At 37.2% G+C, this 19625-nt stretch overlaps 1 pseudogene across 1 annotated transcript; it reads left to right on the forward strand.

The window, feature by feature from the left end:
* The first annotated feature begins 14902 nt into the window (after positions 1-14902).
* LOC308357088 (eukaryotic translation initiation factor 1-like) lies at positions 14903-15243 on the forward strand (annotated as a pseudogene). Its single transcript has one exon. The product of its transcript is annotated as a eukaryotic translation initiation factor 1-like (transcript).
* Positions 15244-19625: the final 4382 nt, after the last annotated feature.

The raw sequence follows: 19625 nt of genomic DNA on the forward strand, positions 1-19625 counted from the left end.
GTGAGGTTTTAGGTGACTTTAATTTTCTTCTTTCAAGTCACTGTACATTCCATACAGTATGACACAATCTATTCTTCCAGTTATGAGAAATAAAGGACAACTGTCCTACATGGGTTCTCAGATGTTGTCTCTGGAATTCTATGGCTCTGATTTTAAACAATGCATGAGAATCAACATTGGTAACTGACGATATGAAGTACTTAGAGATAAAAAGTGACCATTACTCCTTGGACATTTAGTGATAATTCTTAGTATCGTATTTGGTCCACTAAGCTTTTACTAGTTTGAAATCTTGTTATTGACTGAAATCTGAATTATGAACAATAAGTGATTAAAAAATCACTCAACAGGATTTCATTTAATTAGGCACTTTTACTTTAAAATACAGTAAGCATAATTTGTACCTCTAAAATCTAGACAACTTGAGACATCTATATGTGTGTGTGCATGTACGTGTGCATTTATGTAAGTGGGTAATTTGTGAATTTACACAGATGGTATTAAAGACATGTAAAAATCAATCCTCTTATTTATACTGAAAACAAACATATCTAACATAAATTCAGCACTCCTTCAGTGTCACTGGCCATCTTGATGACAATGTTCATCATCAATATTACTACTTTTAATCAGTATTTTACAAACGATGGTCAACAAAAAATTTTGTCTTGATGAATACCAGTATCCTTCTATATCCTGCCCCCATACAATAAAGATAAGTGTGGTAAAATCACAAACAGGACAAGAGCTTTGGAAAATTCAAGGGTTTAAAAATCATGAGCTTAAATTTAAAAATTAACATAATTACGGAAAAGTTAATTAAAGGCCAACAACTTCATGGAAGGTGGGAATAGTTGAGAAGCAAAAGAATCTTTTGCTCCTTCTTTATACATTAAATAGGTATTGATTACTGTATGGAAAAATATCAAACCCTATTAAACGAGTAGTTAAATATTGACAAATATAAAGTGGAGACCGATACTTGCTGTAGGGGACAACAGTGACTGATACTCACTGGGAACAGGTTTAGTGTATACCCATATTATTTTCGCCAAAATAACTGCAAATTCTCTCTTTTAGTATCTTTAAATTTTGTAATATAAAACATTATTTCTTCCAAATTTATTTTGGAACAAGTAGTTTAAGAGGCCAGAAGTCAATTAAGTATTTGCTTCTTGTAGCCAAAACAAACTAACATACATATAAATATTTAGAGAAGTCATGAACTGTATTAAAATGAGGGTCCTAGAAAACTTAAATTAGGCATCTACGGCACTTCATTTTTATACACATGTGATACAGGTGTTACTCTTTTATGGAAATCTTTTGGGTATAGATGGTTTTCAGAGTTAAGAATTTTTCAAATTTTTATAAAAGAAATATGAAGGCACATACCAGCTATTAAACAATAAATACCCTTTTGTGGACAGAGCAGCACTCCATAAACACATGCATTACCATTTCGGCAGCAAGGGACATCAATATTCACACTAAGCAAAATAAAGGAAAGCAAAACAAAACACAGTCTCATTTTGCTTCAGTTTAGGTCTATGTGGCAAAATCAATGATTGCTAATTTAAGGAAAAAACTTTGTTTTAGGTTATTAAATTGCTTAGATCCATTTTTAAAGTTAGTTCAAAGCTTTTAAACCATTAGCAGTCACATTATTTTTTTAAAAATAGCATAGGAGGAGGACTTTTTTCCTCTCCAATTAAATGAATATTCTCCATAGCATCTTGATAAGAGGTTATCTCACCCACTAAATTATATTCAGCAAGGGATAATATATCAGTCATTCCTAGAAAGACTTCCCAGTCCTGTGAGAAGCAGAATGGGACGTTTACTTTAAACACAGAGAAGGTAACCATGCTGGCTCTCACACCACCCACTGCACACCCTGGGTTCCTTAATCTTTCCTATTACCCATGTTCTCTGGATCCTTGGTCCTCCCATTGTGGTCTCAAGACCAGCAGTATTTTCAGTAACTGGGATCTTACTAGAAAGGCGGTCTCAGTTCCTATTCCAGATCAATGAAACCAGTATCTACATTTTAAAAAGATTCCAAGGATTTTAAGAACAACGTAAACGGATTAATAAAGATCCGCCAGGTCATGGAAATTTAAAGTCTCATATGCTTCTACAGAGCCCTCTCTCTATCCTTAGCATTGTCTCTGAAATTTCCATTCACTCACCTTCTTAATGTTCAGACGTCAGGGAATCTCACTTTCATGTAAATGATAAAAGTTTCCCTGTATTAGGATGAAGTGTTAAACCCTTAGCATCCATTTAAGCTTCTGGGTTAATTTCCCAGGATAAAGACTATACCTGGAAAGTGCACACAGAGGGAGGGAGTCTACATAGTCCCTGGCTTGGTACGGGGGATTAGTATAGAGACTAGAACAACTATGGTCTTTCCTAAAAAAGTCCAAAGGAATAGGGCCAATTTACGGGTCTTATCCTTAGGTGAATAAAACTGGCTAGAAGAAATCTGTCTGCACATATAGCTACTATCTCAGAAAGGCCTCTGGATGTAAGATTCATGATAATACAGAGTTTTATGAGATGTTGGAAGCACTACAATTCCCTCTTGGTTTTGTTGCTATTATTTCTTGGGCTTATTCCCCAGCTTCCCTTTCCTTCACCAGAGGAGTCTTTAGGTTTGTCTTAAGGGGCAGTCAAAAAAGGAGGAAGCTATGGATACCATATTTTTCTTCAGAACCAGTTTCTAAAGAAATAAAATCACAAGAACCATTGAATAAGAGGCAAACAATTAGAGTCTCTGCAGCCTATAGCGAGAGGGAAGGAAAAAAAGAAAAAAAGAAAAGAAAAAAATAGCCCTAAGGCTTAATGACACAGGGCTAACGCATGGTCCCCTGCAGCTTAAGTTCTGGCTCTAAAGAAATTTTTAAGTATTATTTTTTTAGAAGATAGCTTGTTAGATTTTTTGAAAGCATTAAAATACATCGTGTTCCAGTTGTTTCATGCCAAGTGGAATGAGTAAGCAGGTAATGATGTAGGAATGTTGGGGAGGAGAACGCAGTTTCATTTAGCTACTCGATGATCAATTAAAGAGAAAATGAATGAAAGATTCAGAGTCATGTAATGATGAATTTCATCTCTTACAATCAGGATTAATTACAAAACCTCTGACAATTTGGGGATTCAATTTACCTAAATGCTGATAAATTACAGACAATATATCAAAAGTTTACATAATTTGAGACTTAGAGCTGATTTAAACAAATAATGGTTACATTTAATGACAAAATATATTTTCACTGATAGAAAAGGCAGGTTATATCAAAGAAGAATAAGTCTGACATTTTTCTGCATTTTCCTAAATATGCAGGAATCACAGAATTTATTATTTATTTCTCCATAGAAACAATTTGTTTCTGCATAGAAAGCCCTGCAAAAAATCTCCCAAAGCAAAAGGGAAAAAAGAAATTAAAGTGTTTCTTCACAGTTGTAAAAAGTGTATAACCCAGAATTACTGTTCGAAGTTAGTTGTTTTATTAGGGGTTTGCTAATATAATTATACCTTTAAAAATTCAATTTCACTTAATAACCTAGTTTGTTAATAAACATAGAAATACTGGCAAGCCTTGTTACCACAGAATTTTTTTAAACTACCCCATATAAAGTTGATAAAGTTTTTCAACCGCATCATGTTCAAGTCTGTATAAAGACAAATTAATCTTCCACTGGTCCCTGTCATGGTGAGATACTAGGCACAATTTCACTATGAAATAACTATAGGGAAATCTGAAACAGCCAAAACCTGACATATCTGGAACATCTTGGTCATCATTCCTGTTTCTCAAAGACTGAATCTAAATCACTTTAAATGATTTTGTGCTAAGTTTCTACTCTCTTGAACACTGAGTTCTGGGTTTGGGCATCAGATGATGGATCTCAAAATTTCACTTGAGAGTACATGTGAGGAGGGGTGAGTAAGAAGGCGCAGCCAGACAGACAGTTATAATCAGGCACAGATAAATACATGCCTACCAGAACTATTACTAGTAATAACATCAGTACTCAGAAGACAATTAGTACTACTATGAATAATTACAACCAATTTTTGGAAGTTTACCTAAACAGGCATCATGCTACATATTTTATACATTAGGGCACGTATTTTATTTGCATTAAACAATTTCATTTGAACCAGCTTAAATGACAAGAAGAAATGTATTGAATAATAACTAGTAAACAGGATTAAGTTTTGAGACAATTAGGGATAAAATTCTACATGACTCTCTTTCTCTCTCATAGTTGTTATTTTGCTTATTGCCTTTTTTTTTTTTAAAGATTTTATTTATTTATTTGTCAGAGAGAGAGTACACACAAGCAGGCAGAGAGGCAGGCAGAGGCAGCGAGAGAAGCAGGCTCCCTGTCGAGCAAGGAGCCCGATGTGGGACTCGATCCCAGGACCCTGGGATCACGACCTGAGCCGAAGGCAGCGGCTTAACCAACTGAGCCACCCAGGTGTCCCGCTTATTGCCTTCTTTATGGCAATAATGCTTATTGATTTCTTTAAGGGACTGAGGGAAAAGATTGCCAGTACCTTGAGGGCTATATCTCCTCAGTCTTGCCGCCAGATAAAAAAGGATTTTCCAAACCCCAACTCTACAAAAGTGAGGCATCCTTAAGAAGAGTCCTCATGGGGAGCACCTGGGTGGCTCAGTCAGTTAAGCATCTGCCTTCGTCTCAGCTCATTGTCCCAGGGTCCTGGGATGAGCCCTGCATAGGGGCCTCCGCTCAGCAAGGAGTCTTAGTCTTCTTCTCCCTCTCCCTCTCCCTCTCCCTCTGCCTGTCCCTCTGCCTGCTGTGTGCTCACTCTCTCAAATAAATAAATAAAATATTAAAAAAAAAAAAAAAAGAAGAAGAAGAAGAAGAGTCCTCAGGGGTTCTGCCCTAAACCAAGCATTATTAGGAGAATGTCCAAAGTCTTAACAATATTAGTCCAGAGTGGATCAGGTATCTACCCTTAAAACAATTAAGATAACCAGAGAAATAGTCCAGTTCATATCTGGGTCTCATGAAAAAATGCATATATACTCTGCTGGCAGTAGGATAGGAGAGATGACTGTAAAAAAAACAAACAAACAAACCATGGTACAGTCACAGCTACTGGTGACCAAATAAACCATCTCAATTGTTTCCATTTTGATTTCTGATTGTCATGAGAACCATTCAAACTATAAACAGAATTTTATTTTACAGAGAGAGAATTTGCCCTTATTCATGTAATTAGTGAATTGTAGATTTAAGATGCGAACATAGATTTTTATCTATTCTTGTCACCAGTACTACTCTGAGACCAGGGGAAGCCTGGGCTACCTCGATCCATGCCTCCAGGCATCTATGTACCTCACTTTGTACTGATACTTTCAGTGTCAATACACCAGAATCCATAGTGGCTTCCTTTTTAAAAAAAAAAAAAAAATTTATTTTGAGAGAGACAGAGAGAGCACATGCAAGTACAGGGTGGGGAGGCAGAAAGGGAGAGGGAGAGAAAGAATCCCAGGCAGGCTGCACACCCAACACAGAGTCCAACACAGGGCTCACCTCTCAACCCTGAGATCATGACCTGAGCGGAAATAAACAGTCCTACACATAACCAACTGAGCCACCTAGGCACCCCTCCATAGTACTTCCTGAAAATGTCTAAATCCCTCTCCAGAGGTTGAGATTACCTGCGGCTGATAGTGCCATCCTACTGAGGTGGATGCTTGTCACTGGCTCTTACATATCCACATTCTGGTTTCTACTGTACCTCCAGTTTATAGCCTGAGGTCAATGAGGATGATGCAAGGCATCCTTTTCCTGTTGGCTATCTCCTACCCTACCTTCTGCTGCAAACCCCCAGGATAGTAACTCCAGTCCCTCTGAAAGCTCCATGTCCTAAGTCAATCATTCCTTCAGGATGGTCATGCCTATCTCTTCTGAGGATTTTCCAGATTCCTGCTCCATACTGTCAAGGGGCTCTTCTGATGCTCTCTTGCCTCAGATCAATGTGGTGAATCTGTGCTCCCCCCGGTCATTCTTGAGCTGTGCCAGGAGAAGGATGGGAATTTCTTATGCAAATGGAATTGCTCTTATTCCATCCAGAGGCTTCTAGACTATTGAACCTGCGGGCGGTACCGTGTGGAAGGCAGGAGTGACATCATTGGAAGAGATATTCTAGAAACACTATGAATACAGCCTAAGATTTTGAGAATACTTGTTTGGAAGATGTGTTGTTCTATGTTTACAAAGGATCAGATTCACATCACACATACACATGCACAAAAACAAACCATCTTTCACATTTTCCTTGTAGCCTGAATAAGATTTGTCTTTGTGTTCATCATCAACAAAGCACAGTAACAATCTTTGAGAAAGTCCCTGGAAGCCAGTTTTCACAGGAAGCATGAAGGATGATGCAATGTCATGAACAATAATGTAGTCAGCATGAAACAAATTGTATCAGGAAACTGCTGAGGCAAGAAGATCTATATTGTTTCTATATTAACTGGTCCCAAAGAGCCATGGCATTGTAAGAAATAACAGCTTTGCTAACTTTTTGTAGTGGTGAGAGATACAAATTAGCCACAGAAAACATATCAGACAATGAAAAATAAGAAGAGTTCGTTCTTTAACTAGAATAGGGAGAGAGGGTATCTAGAGACCACAAGAATTTTCACAAACCCTGGTGGGACAATAAGCAAACTACCTCTGCTCTGCCCATAATTCTAAGTATATATCAATAATCACTATCACTTACATGGGCCCCTTAGATTTATAATGTATTTTTAAAGCAAATTGTTTGTATAAACAGGAACCCCCCAAAAATATTTTCCTGGGGATCTATACACCCTAGTGGCAACTCTGGTCTTCCATAATCAGACTTTGAGAATAGGCAAATGAAGTAGCTATAATCCAAGGTGTTAAGTTCTACAGCTCTCTTTAAGTACTACAGAATGAGAGCATAAATTACTATGGGAAACAGGGAACTTTACTACAGGGGCAGCAAAAGTAGGGGTAAAAAACAGGTGATATTTGAGTGAATTCTTGAAATATTAGTTAACATAAAGATTATTTCTTAAATGATATGTATTAAAGGTTTTTTGAAGTTTGGCATGAAAGAGTAAAGTTCGTATTATATCTTGTAAGACAATTTTTTCCCCATAGAATATTGTCAAGATGTTTATCGCTTTGAAAATTAGAGCAAAGACTGGGGTTCATATGGTGGGAATCTTTTAATCCAGACTCCACCTTGCATCACAGGCAAGAGTAAGCATGTACTGGTCAATACATTCTCAAAAGAAAGTTCTGTGTTTTTAAATGTCCTGTATAAATAAGAGTAATTAGCTAATCCAAGAATAACTTGATCACCACTATTTAACAGAAGTCTTGAAAGGAAGAAATGATTGAGAAGAAACAAAGTATCCTTTGAGTTTACCATGTGTAGGAGGAAGGGAGACTGCTGATACTCTCATTAACAGAGCATAGCATCAATCCTTTACAGGGAAGGACCAATACAATCTGTGGTGAAAAGCAATACTGCATAGTAGTTAATGGCACAGAAATGTGGCGGCCTCAGTTTACATCATGTAATCATATCCCAGTTGTCACGCTTACCAGATGTGTGACCAGTGAAAACCACTTATTCACTCAACGCCTCATCTGTAAAACGGGAAAATGTAACAACAGAATTGTTATAACAATTAAATGGAGTAGTATCTATGAATTGTCTGGATCATTTCCTGGAGCATGCAAACACAGCAAATGCCCCTTATCATTATCCTGATAACTCTGAGAACAATGATTAACTAGCAGTTTCTGAGTCTGAAAACAGCAGAAGCCATTCACGCTATCATCAGTGTGTGCTACATCTCTCATGTGTGGATAAATTCCAAGACTCATTATTATCTCCTACATCTGGGGCCCAAGTGGAAGAACTGGCAGGCGTGAAAGTGAAAGGGTTAAATATATGTAGAAAACTGTGCAATTACAAAATTTTCATTTTTACATAAATTCCATTCTTTTAGAAATCCTCACGCTATATACAACATCAATTCCAGATGGTTTATAAATTTAAATGTGAAGAGACAATGTAGTTTCAAGAAAAAATACAGAATGTTTAAATGGCAAAGACTGACACAATGAAGACAGTAAAAGGCAAGCTGCTTTACGCAGTATGGACATTTTAATGATAGCAGTTGTTCCAATCCATGAATAGGGGATGTCTTTCCATTTATCTGTGCCTTCTTTAATTTCTTCTATCAATATTTTATAATTTTCAGTGTACAAACTTTCATCTCTTTGGATAAGTTTATCCTTCAATATTTTATTTTTGTTCCCATTGTGAATGAGATTGTTTTATTAACTTCCTTTTTGGATAAATCATTATTTGTATGTAGAAATGCAACTGATTTTTTAATGTTGATTTTGTATCTTGCAACTTTACTAAATTTAACAATTCTAATAGCTTTTCTGTTGGGAGTCTTTAGGGTTTTCTACACCCACGATCATGGCATCTACACAGATAGTTTTACTTTTCCCTTTCTATTTGGATGCTTTTTACTCTCTTTTTCTTGATTAATTCCTCTGCCTAGGACTTCCAGTACTATGTTGAAGAGAAGTGGTAAGAATGGGCATCCTTCCCTTCTATAAATCTTACGAATTTAGTTTTAACTTTTCCCCACTGATCATAATACTAGCAGTGAACTTTTCATATGGCCTTTATTGCGTTGAGTTAAGTTCTTTCTTTACCTATTTTGCCGAGACTTTAAGCCATGAATAGATGTGCAACATCATCAAATGCCCATCGTGCATCTATCGGGATAATCATGTAGGTTTTGCTCATTTGTTTGTTTGTCAATGTGGTGTGTCATACTGACTGCTTCTCATATGTTGAACTATCCTTGCATCACAGGGATAAGTTTCACATAGTCATGATGTATGATCCTTTTACTACACTGTTGAATTCAGTTTGCTAGTATTTTATTGAGGATTTTTGCATGCATACTTATTAAGGATATTGGCCCATAACATAGTGTATTTGTTTGGTTGTGGTATTAGGGTGATGCTGGCCTCATAAAATGAGTTTGAAAATGTTCTTTTTTCTATTTTTCAGAAGAGTTTAAGAAGAATCAGTATTCTTATACTGATTTTTTTAAAGATTTTATTTATTTGAGTTTTTTTGAAGATTTTTAAAAAGATTTTTACTTACTTATTCATTTATTTATTTATTTGAGAGAGAGAGAGAGAGGACGACCAGAGGAGGAAAGAATCTCAAGCAGACTCTGCAATAAGTGTGGAGCCCAACATGTGGCTTGATTTCACAACCCTGATATCATGACCTGAGCCAAAACCAAGGGTCAGATGCTCAACTAACTGAGCCACCCAGGTGCCCCAAGATGAATCAGTATTGTTCTTTGAACATGTGGTAGAATTCATACATAAAGCCAAATGCCCAATATGGCCATAAGCATGTAAGAAAGGTGGCAAACCAAAATGACATACCTGTGCTGTAAAAATGAAAGAGAGAGAGAGAGAGAGAGACAGACAGAGACCAAGCGAAAGAAAGAAAGAAAAAGGGAAAGGGAACAGGAAAGGAAAAGGAAAGGAAAAAAACAACCAAGTGCTAACAAGGATGTGAAACAACTAGAATTATGGCTGCAACTGTAATACTGCTGTTGTACATAGATTATTAATTTGTATAACTACTCTAGAAGACTGTTAGGTGTTATCCACTAAAAATGAATACATACACACAAACATACACACAATAACTCATTGGTTCCACTATTAGCTATATACCCAACAAAAGTCCATTCATATATTCAACAAAAGGAATGTACAAGAATGTTCATACAGCAACATCTATGAGTCAAAAACCAGAAGCAGATATTAATCCATTGTGAGTTCCCAGAAAATCCAGGAACAAAAGAGCATGTTATAAAATTCCGTTCATATAAATTTCAGAAAAAAGGGGTGGGGAGAGGCAAAAACAATTTATGGTGTTTTAATTCAGGTCAGTGGATACCTTTGGGAGTATTCATCTGGAATGAGCGTGAAGAGAGATTCTCAGGTGTTAGTAATGGTGTATGACTTGATCTTGGGTTGGTTACACAGATTTGTTAACTCCATGAAGGTTCATTTGGCTCAATATTTTTGATTTATGTACTTTTTTGCACTACGTTACACGTCAATAAATAGTATAAAAAATTCCTAATGTTAAAAAAGGGCTTTATTCAATGAAACACTGTAGATATTACAGACTGAACAGAGGTAACAGCCAGATGCTCTCTATAAATTACTGAGTAGTGTTCTACGAGGGAGGGAGAACGTTGCACATTTCAACAAAGGAGCATCAAGAGTCAAGTATGATGGCAGCAGTGGTGAACTCCAGGATTTAGAAGAGTTCCTGGTACATACGAGCACTCCAGGAAGCTTTGGAGTAAATCAATGTCTAAAGGTGAGAAAGATTTCCAAGGACATCAAGGAAACCCGAATGCCTACAACATAAGGCACACGGGAAGAAACTGATGAGGGTTAGGCACTAAGGAGCATCGTCAAATTATTATAAAGAACATTATAAAATAAATTTGAGAATGTGAGCAGGGTTCTGAGATACTGAAACAAAATGCCTGGTTTAATCTTTACTTGAAACTCATTCATTCCTTCCAAAAATGATAGTCTTCTTTGTTACTGAAGAACTGAAAAATGGAAATTTAGTTGATATAAATGCATAAGCCATAACTATTTTTTAAAATATTTTATTTATTTATTTGACAGAGAGAGAGATAGCGAGAGCAGGAACATAAGCAGGGGGGTGGGATAAAGGGAGAGGGAGAAGCAGGCTTCCTGCTGAGCAAGGAGCCTGATGTGGGGCTCGATCCTAGGACCACGACCTGAGCCAAAGGCACATGCTTAACAACTGAGCCACTCAGGTGCCCCATAAGTTATGATTATTAATGTGTTAACAGATTTTGAGCCAAGAAATAATTTTACCTTCGGAAGGGCCAAGCCCAAATAATTTTTCTTATATCAAAAATTCATACACAAAGGAAATTCAGAATCAAAAGAAAATTTAAAGAAACTGCTATGATAAGGAATGTATGTATGGAATTTTAAATTCTCAATTAATCCTGATAATAATCCCTGGTGTTAGTTAATAGTTAGCCCAATTTTGAAAAAGCTATTGAAGTCTCCATTTCTTTTAGTAGTATATTCATACTCACAGAACTAGTTTGGTGGTGTAGCCAGGAATGAGATCTAGACATAATATTCTCATTATGCCCTTCCCATTAAAGTTGACAGATATAAAATAAATGGTCAATTATTCATAAGATCAGTCTCATACATGGACGAATTTCTCCGTAACCATGGAGTGATAAAACTTTCCTAACTATGACTCAAAACAGAAGCCAAAAGAAAACAGCTATTGACATTTAATTGTATAAAAGTAAATAATAAATTGCATGGCAGAAACATCAGAGGCAAAGTAAATAAAATGACAATCTGCAGAAAATATTTGTAGTTTAAATTATAAATAAAGTTAATATTTATCATGTTTTAAAGGCTTTTAAAAATAGAGAGGAAAAATACCAGCTAAGTTAGAGAAAATGTGCTAGAAATATGAAATGACCTTCACAGAAAAATGCAAATGGAACTTAAACATATTAAGGATGCTAAACCTCACTTATAATAAGACAGATGCAAATTAATACCTCACTGAGTTAGCATTTCTCACTTATCAAATTGGCAAAAAATCAAAAGCTTGACAATTGACTCTGTTGGCAAAGCTGTACGGAAAAAACTCTCAGATATTGCTAGTGGGAATACAAATGTTACTACTCTTATGGAGTAAAATTGGCAACACATACAAAAATTACATGAGCAAAATTAAGGAAAGCTATTTACTGAACCAGTAATTTTAGTAACAAAATAACAAAAGCACAATTGCCCACCAAAAGGGGGCCCACTGAATATACTATGAAATATTCATGCAATGCAGCTATGAGAAAAATGCAGCTGGAAAAATGGAATGAGGTATCTCTGTGGATATTAAAATGGAATGGCACTCAACGTTTAAGGTTACATGAAAAAGTGAGATAGAGGTAAGTGCATATAATATTCTCCCATTTCTGATAAGCACAAGTGTGCGTGTATGCATGTGTATAAAGAGGGAAATGATAGATAAATGTCTGCATATAACAACACTGAACAGCGAAATAAAAGATAATGTTAAAACAAATGTTTTACCTATTAAAGGGAAAGAGGCAATATGGTAACTAGGACAGTTATGCAGACTAAACTTCTCTCAATATGTATGTCACTATATTGGCCTTCTTTGGAGCCTGGTATATTTTGCATAATTTTAAAACAGAAATAACTTTTGAAAAGTCCCAAAAAACAGAAGCAAAACGAAACAAATGAGCTAACTGTGCATCAGGCTGATGTGGTAACAGGAAAGGAGGAACAACTCTAAGTGGGTGTGAAACACTGTAAAATGACTATATATCCCTAATGAGGTATATCCTGAGTGGGATATGTCCTAAGGACAAAAACAAATGCGAAACATATTTAAACTTGTCAGTCATATTGTTGTTGGTGGCGCTAGTATTTCTGTGTGACAAAAGTAGGATAAAGAAAATGGCTGATTCTTAAAAAAGAATGGTTGATTCTTAAAAAAGAAAAAGAAAATGGTTGATTCTTTTGGCATCTTAAAGAACTCACTTTCAACACAGAGAAAAAGAACTATGGAGAGATGACAGAAGAGGTTAAGTGACAACTCTGAAACCCAGAATTTGAAGTACATCAATATAAATTCATAAACCATTTTCCCATATCCCAGCTCTGTCCACTGAAAAGTCTTCTAAACAATGACTGATATAGTGGTAATAAGCAACCATGTACCCAGATTTTTGTCTCCAACTATCATCTACCACCGGCACCTGTAGATGTGTAATATGACATCTAACACAGCACATGTAGAAGATGAATGCGGAACATCTCCTTATACAGATGACAAGCAGGGAACATTCCTAATACTATTTTGGTGGCGTTAAAAGGATTCAGAGTTAACTAGAAGCTCCCACTGGCCTGAGTTGAGACATTTGATCACTGAGATCAACAATAATTGGTGGATTTAAACATATTAACTGTGTTTAAATCCTTGAGATGATGATGATGATGGTGATGATGATGATGATGATGATGAGGTATTGGTAGATCTTTGGCATATACGAACACCAGCAAATTAAAAAAATTAAACATTTACCTTGATGTCCTATACAAGATATAACTCAGTTATCCAAACCACCAAACAGGGGGGACTGTGAGAACTATTCAGCTAATAGATGAGGAAGGCATAATTGCATTGGATGAGCACCAGATGCCACCCAGGCACGCCTGTTTTTCCATCTCAAAAACAAAAACAAAAAAAAGAAACAATGCCAACATGAAAGTTTTGTTCCGAGTCATTTATGGGTCAACCGTGGCTTTTTTCTTTTAAAGCATCTTGTTTATAACTGATCCTTTAGAATAAAGTTGTGAGTTTCTAATAGGGACTAAACGAGTCAGCCGCACATAAAAATACACTCTATCAGATTATCTGCTAAACTCGAGCCTCAAATGTGTCTTCTCTTACAGGAATTAAAGATGAGAGACTTTGACATTTATTACTGAAATGATTGATTCTTTTGTGGAATCTAAAAACACCATTCCTGCTCTTCTCTGTTACTGATTTGAAAACCTAGAGAGCTTCAGATAGGTTTGGCTTTTAATCCAACATATAAATACAGAACAAGCTATATTTGAGGAAATAGGATCACTAGGGAAAATGAATTTCATATCAGGGAGTAGCCCTTTGTGGTTCAATATAGTTAATATATCCTGGCTTTAAGAGAAAACGAAAATTTCCCAGGCCTTTTCCATTCATGCTGAGATTTTTTTTTTTTTTTTTTTTAGGAATTAAATATATTAGAAAATGCCCTTTCTTTCGCTCCTACCCCCTCAAATTTCTTTTTAAAGATTTTATTTATTTATTTGATAGACAGAGATCACAAGCAGGCAGAGAGGCAGGCAGAGAGAGAGGAAGGGAAGCAGTTCCCTGCTGAGCAGAGAGCCCGATCATGATCATGCGGGGCTCAATCCCAGGACCCTGGGATCATGATCTGAGCCGAAGGCAGAGGCTTTAACCCACTGAGCCACCCAGGCGCCCCTATCCCCTCAAATTTTAACAATGACACACATGCAAAATCAGGGGTAAAGCAACTTACCAAAGAACTGTTTCTTGATTAAATGGAAACAATAAATTCAGGTCTTAAGGTACAATGTTCCAAATCCATATTCCAACCTAACCTAGAAAAGGAGAGTGCCAGTTCCCTCCCTCCCTTCCTCTTTTTCTCTCTCTCTCTATAAATATACGTGTGTGTATACATATATATACGTATGACATGCTTTTTCATAATTTTTTTTAAAAAATCAAATTTTTGACCACTCACTTAGAGCTAACCTGTGCATTTCTCGTATAAAAGAGTTTCCATCACATTAACAAATGCATTGGGATATATACAAAAATGGAGAGAAGAGCTGTATCTCCACTGACACACTATAGAAAGCAAATTAGAATTACCTTCATCGATGTACTGAAAAATGCAAACTTGATTTCCAAAATGCAAGTAGAGCTTAAAGTATTAATGGGTATGAAGTTTAAAAGAGGAGAGGCCCCAGTCAGTGTGCAGCCGCAACCATGGAGGCCTCAAGAGCTTCCCCCTTGAGATCCCTCCCTTCCCGAGACTCGGGCCCCACCCCACTACACCTCTTCCTCCGCTCCCTGCCTTCTCCCGCAGCTACATTCCATCTTTTCCATGGAGGAAAAGAAATTCTATCCTCTGTCCATATGTCTGCTATCCAGAACCTCCACTCTTTGACCCCTTTGCTGATGCAAGTAAGGGTGATGATCTGCTTCCTGCTAGCACTGAGCATTATATCCATATAAGAATTCAACAGAGAAATGACAGGAAGACCCTTACCACTGTCCAAGGGACCGTTGATGATTACGATAAAAAGAAACTAGCGAAGGCATTTAAGAAATTTGCCTGCAATGGTATTGTAATTGAGCATCCAGAATATGGAGAAGTAATTCAGCTATAGGGTGACCCGCCCAAGAACATATGCCATTTCCTCAGAGAGACTGGACTGGCTAAGGGTGATGACCAGCTGAAGGTTCATGGGTTTTAAGTGCTTCTGGCCCACTGAAGCTTACGTGAGGATTTCCTTGCAATGAGTAGAATTTCCCTTCTGTTCCTTGTCACAAGTTTAAAAACCTCACAGCTGATATAATGTAACCATTCCAGGTCTGCTTTTAAGTTGGACTAGCCTAATTCCCTCAAGCAATCAACTAAAAGGAGCCAAAAAAGATTGAGACAGAGAAGGAGAAATAGCCTACCATTACTATAATCTTCAAAGTAATTGTGAGTATGTGCATGTATGCTTGCTTCTGACTAACGTGTACACCACACCTCTGACCTTGTATAGATAGGTAATCCCATGAATTACCAATTGGTAAACATTCAAATTTGGGGGATCTTATAAATTAATTAAAACTAATAAAACTATTAATCCCAACTTTAACAGATAAAGGGAGTGGAAGAGAGCCCTGGAGGATTCATTTGGTCATTTTCCTCAGCCTTTCAAAATTATCGGTCCTAATTTCTCAATGAAAGATGTCACAAAAGACACTCCATTCTATATTAAGAGAGATTTCAGTTTCAGCTATTAGCTACGCCACTTACTAACTGAAAGGGATTACTGATCATTGATTGTGATTCTCTGCATCTCTGTTCTCTTCGATTGGACTGTGCAGTTCCTCCTACGAGAGGCAGAGAATGCGTCCCTCCTCATCAATGCTTGATCAATATGGTGAGTGGAAGTGACAGTGGGCCAACATGGATCCAAGCCTTACAAGTAGTGTTGTTTTTTGTTTTTTTGTTTTTTTTGCTTGCCCCGCTTTCATTTCTGCTGTGATCATAGAAAAACATGTCCTAAGTGACCCAGAGTACCAGAAGAATGAGGGACACATGAAGCTCACATGAACCTGTCCTAGGCCTGGAGCCAAACGAGCAAATCCAGCCATTTCAAACAAGCCACGGCCAAGCTGCAGCTGCATGAATGAGAAAACAAAAACAAAACAATGCTTTTTAGAGGACACTGAGTCTTGCTTTGTGCTATTTTTTGTTAGGCAGCATTACGGTGGCAATAGTTGACTAATCCAGACAATAGTTACAGAACTAAGACACTGTTGGAAGAAAAACCTGAAATGTGTTATGGTGGTTGAGAACAGAACAAGACGGGGCGGGGCATACACATATGTAAAGCATATTAGCTATTGTGCCTCAATTTCCTACCAAGTAAAATCTGAAAGGCATGTAGCTAATTCACAGAGACAATATGAACATTTAATTGAATAGTGTGTCCACTGTTTAACCAGTATTTGTTGCACAATAATTATACTAAAATTTTATAGACATTTTAATAAAAGTTACATAAAATAAAAATGATAATTACAACATGTGAGTCAGAGTTAATGACTCAACATTCATGGACCTCCTAAATCACTACAGGAATGACTTTGGACATCCTCAACACCATGAAATGAAATACTATAAAACAGAGAATAAGCAGAAGCCAGATCACCAACCTGCATTATCTTGCCCAAATCCTGTCAAATGACTGCAGCCCAAACCCTCTCCAGATCTATTCAATTCCCGAAAGGATGCACAAAGCTCTTCTTAGGTAACACCTATTAAGTGTTTATCACATGTCAGTAAATGTGATTAAACTCTTAAATACTAACCCCACCCATCAAGTACATATGATATATTATTATTCCCAATTGACAGATGAGAAAACCAAGACACAGCAAGCAAGGTAACTTCCTCATCATTACAATTCTACTGGGTGAAAAGATTAAGAATTGAACCCAGGATCATCGGATTATATACAATTCGTGCTCTTGTTCCCTGTGCTCTCCTGAAACTTCCTGATGCACAGAGGTCCTCACACCTGGCTGCACATGGAATCAACTGGGAAGCTTTGAAAATACTCCCACCCCCTGGTCTAACCCCTACAGAGTCTCACTTCATGGATCTGAATAGAGGTCAGAGATTTTTAAACTATCCCATATGATTCTAGTGCACAGGTATGATTAAAAACCTCCAGCACAATGAGAAGACAGTACAACACAGAGGGTGAGAGCCTGGCTGCTCCCTTCAGACCACACAGGTCTGAACCCCAGCTCTGCTATATAAAGATACTCTGTCCTTCATTCTCAACATCCGCATCTGGGGATTATGACTGAACCACTTCATAGGATTGTGACAGCATTTGTCAAGGGCTTAGAATAGTATCTAGATATAGTAATGGCCACTTTAGTGATTCTTAAAGAGAACAGGCTTGGAAAGATAAGTTGGTTCAAATGGATGCAACTCCAGCAGGAGCTTGGTGACATTGAGAAAATCACTAACTTTACGCCATGACCTTCTCACCTATGAAGTGAGAATAATTGAGAATCTCCTTTTCTACCTCTCTCTTCTCCACTTCCTCTTCTATTTTGAGTTTAATTTAGTATTTTTTAGAATAAAAATACTGAACCACGGAAATATATCCTGTTTTATTTTTGAAATGTATTGGGAAATTTGAACATTGATTTTGAATGCTAAAAAAAAAATTCTTAAGAGTTTTCACATTTAGAGTCATTTATAACTGGCTCACTTCATCTTCTCCATTCAAAGGGTTCCTACAGAAGAAAAAAACTTTTTCGGTTAGGAACTCAAGTTGGGTAGTAAACACAGGAGAGCAATGTGGGGGGAAGGGAGATGCAGAACTTAGGATCCCTTGAATTTTAATCAACTCATTTAGAAAACAGCACAATAACAGATTGTCACTGAAATACGATAATTCTGTTCTTCAGGGAAGGTTTTTATTGAGTCATATAATTTTTTTTTTCTTATAAAGGAAAATACAGGATCTGATATTATTCAGGTCTGGGCAACTTCCCAGCAAAAGTTGCTGAGACAGGAAGACGTGTGATGGCTTTCATCTTTGTGGAGGTGGAATAATTTCAATTTAGAAGCACCTGCAAATATAGGAAGGGGGAGATTATTTCCAGATCCAAACTGAAAGACTAAAAACTTCCTGACTCCATGCTCTGTGCTTTTCTAAACAATCTATTTGGATTGGTCCAGCACAGATAAAAGGTAATCCGTTAAAGGTTGTGTTCTGCTGTATTTGTTTTAGGAAGTATTATTTCCACAGGTCTTCAAAGTATTGTTTCGTTACAGCCCATATTTCTATACAGTATTACAATATTGTATAAACATTTATTCAAATTTCACACTCCCCGTGAGACCACAGACTTCTTGAGGTTTATGTCTGTGTCCTTAAATATAAACTAATGCATATGTGGGTCTCTGTGCTATGTGGTGAGGTAGCACTTTTTTTCTTCCTACAGCAAGATAAATTACTGATATGCAAAGCTTGAAGGTTGCTGAGAGGTGGGGACTGAGGTGGTGTCATGTGGAAATCAAGATAAAGGAAGAATACAAACTCTTATCTGGTTTACCAGTAAGTCTTTCTGAATGACTCAGATTTTTCTAATCAAGATACATATACCCAGCTAGGGAAACAAGGCTTCTCGGATGAATATTACCACATGGCTGGGAAGAGCTGAAGCCAGAATGCTAGGCCCCGCGCTCAGCTGAGGGACTGTGGATAAGGGCAATTTGAGAGTGCTGCTATCAAGAAGGACGGAGACCCTCTACCCCTCTCCTGCTGCAACCATCTAGGTGCCCTGGGAGAACTGACAACATAAATGAATATAAGGAAATGTAATGCTGAAGAACATTCTGGAATGAACCACTCTTAACTGAATATAATGCCAAGAAAGTTGTTATCCTATGGTACTCTTTGGAGAACTACAGTGGTAAGATAATTATCTCCACTAATGGCAGTGAGAAGAGCAAGAATAGGATCAAGATTAGCCACAACATGTGATGGTAGCTCTTACATGTTTATGATCTGGTGGGTGCAGAAGAAATGAACAGTAACAATGCTCTGATGTACAGATTTTAGTTATGACACCAGGCCTATGCATGGGGGTATAGAGGCAGAGGTTCAACCATTCTGGAGCAATCAGAACACAGTACAGCAGGAGAGATATTTCTGAGCTTCAACTCAAGGGACTAGCACTCTGGACACAAGAAGATATCCCAATAGACACTGTAGCAGATGCAAAGGAAGACAGTATTTCTTTTCAGGCTCCCCTGGTATCCCTAGCAATACTGGGCTTCTTATCTTAGCAGTGGCAACATCAACACTGAAGAACTCTGTAGAAAGCCCACAATAAGATGAAAGTTGGTGAGTCCTTGAGTATCAAAGAATATATCTGAGCTCCAGATTTACTGGCAATGAAACACGCCAAGTGACACAGAAAGATTTAATACATATATTGATTCCTTACATAGTCATGGCTCTGGAGATGCAGCAGAAGTTGACAGTTTACATAGAAAACCTTGGCAGGATCCTTGTTTACTTGAAATACTTAGTCCAAAAGTGTTCTCTGC

This window comes from Martes martes (genome assembly GCF_963455335.1).
Source record: "Martes martes genome assembly, chromosome: 16".
NCBI lineage: Eukaryota > Metazoa > Chordata > Mammalia > Carnivora > Mustelidae > Martes > Martes martes.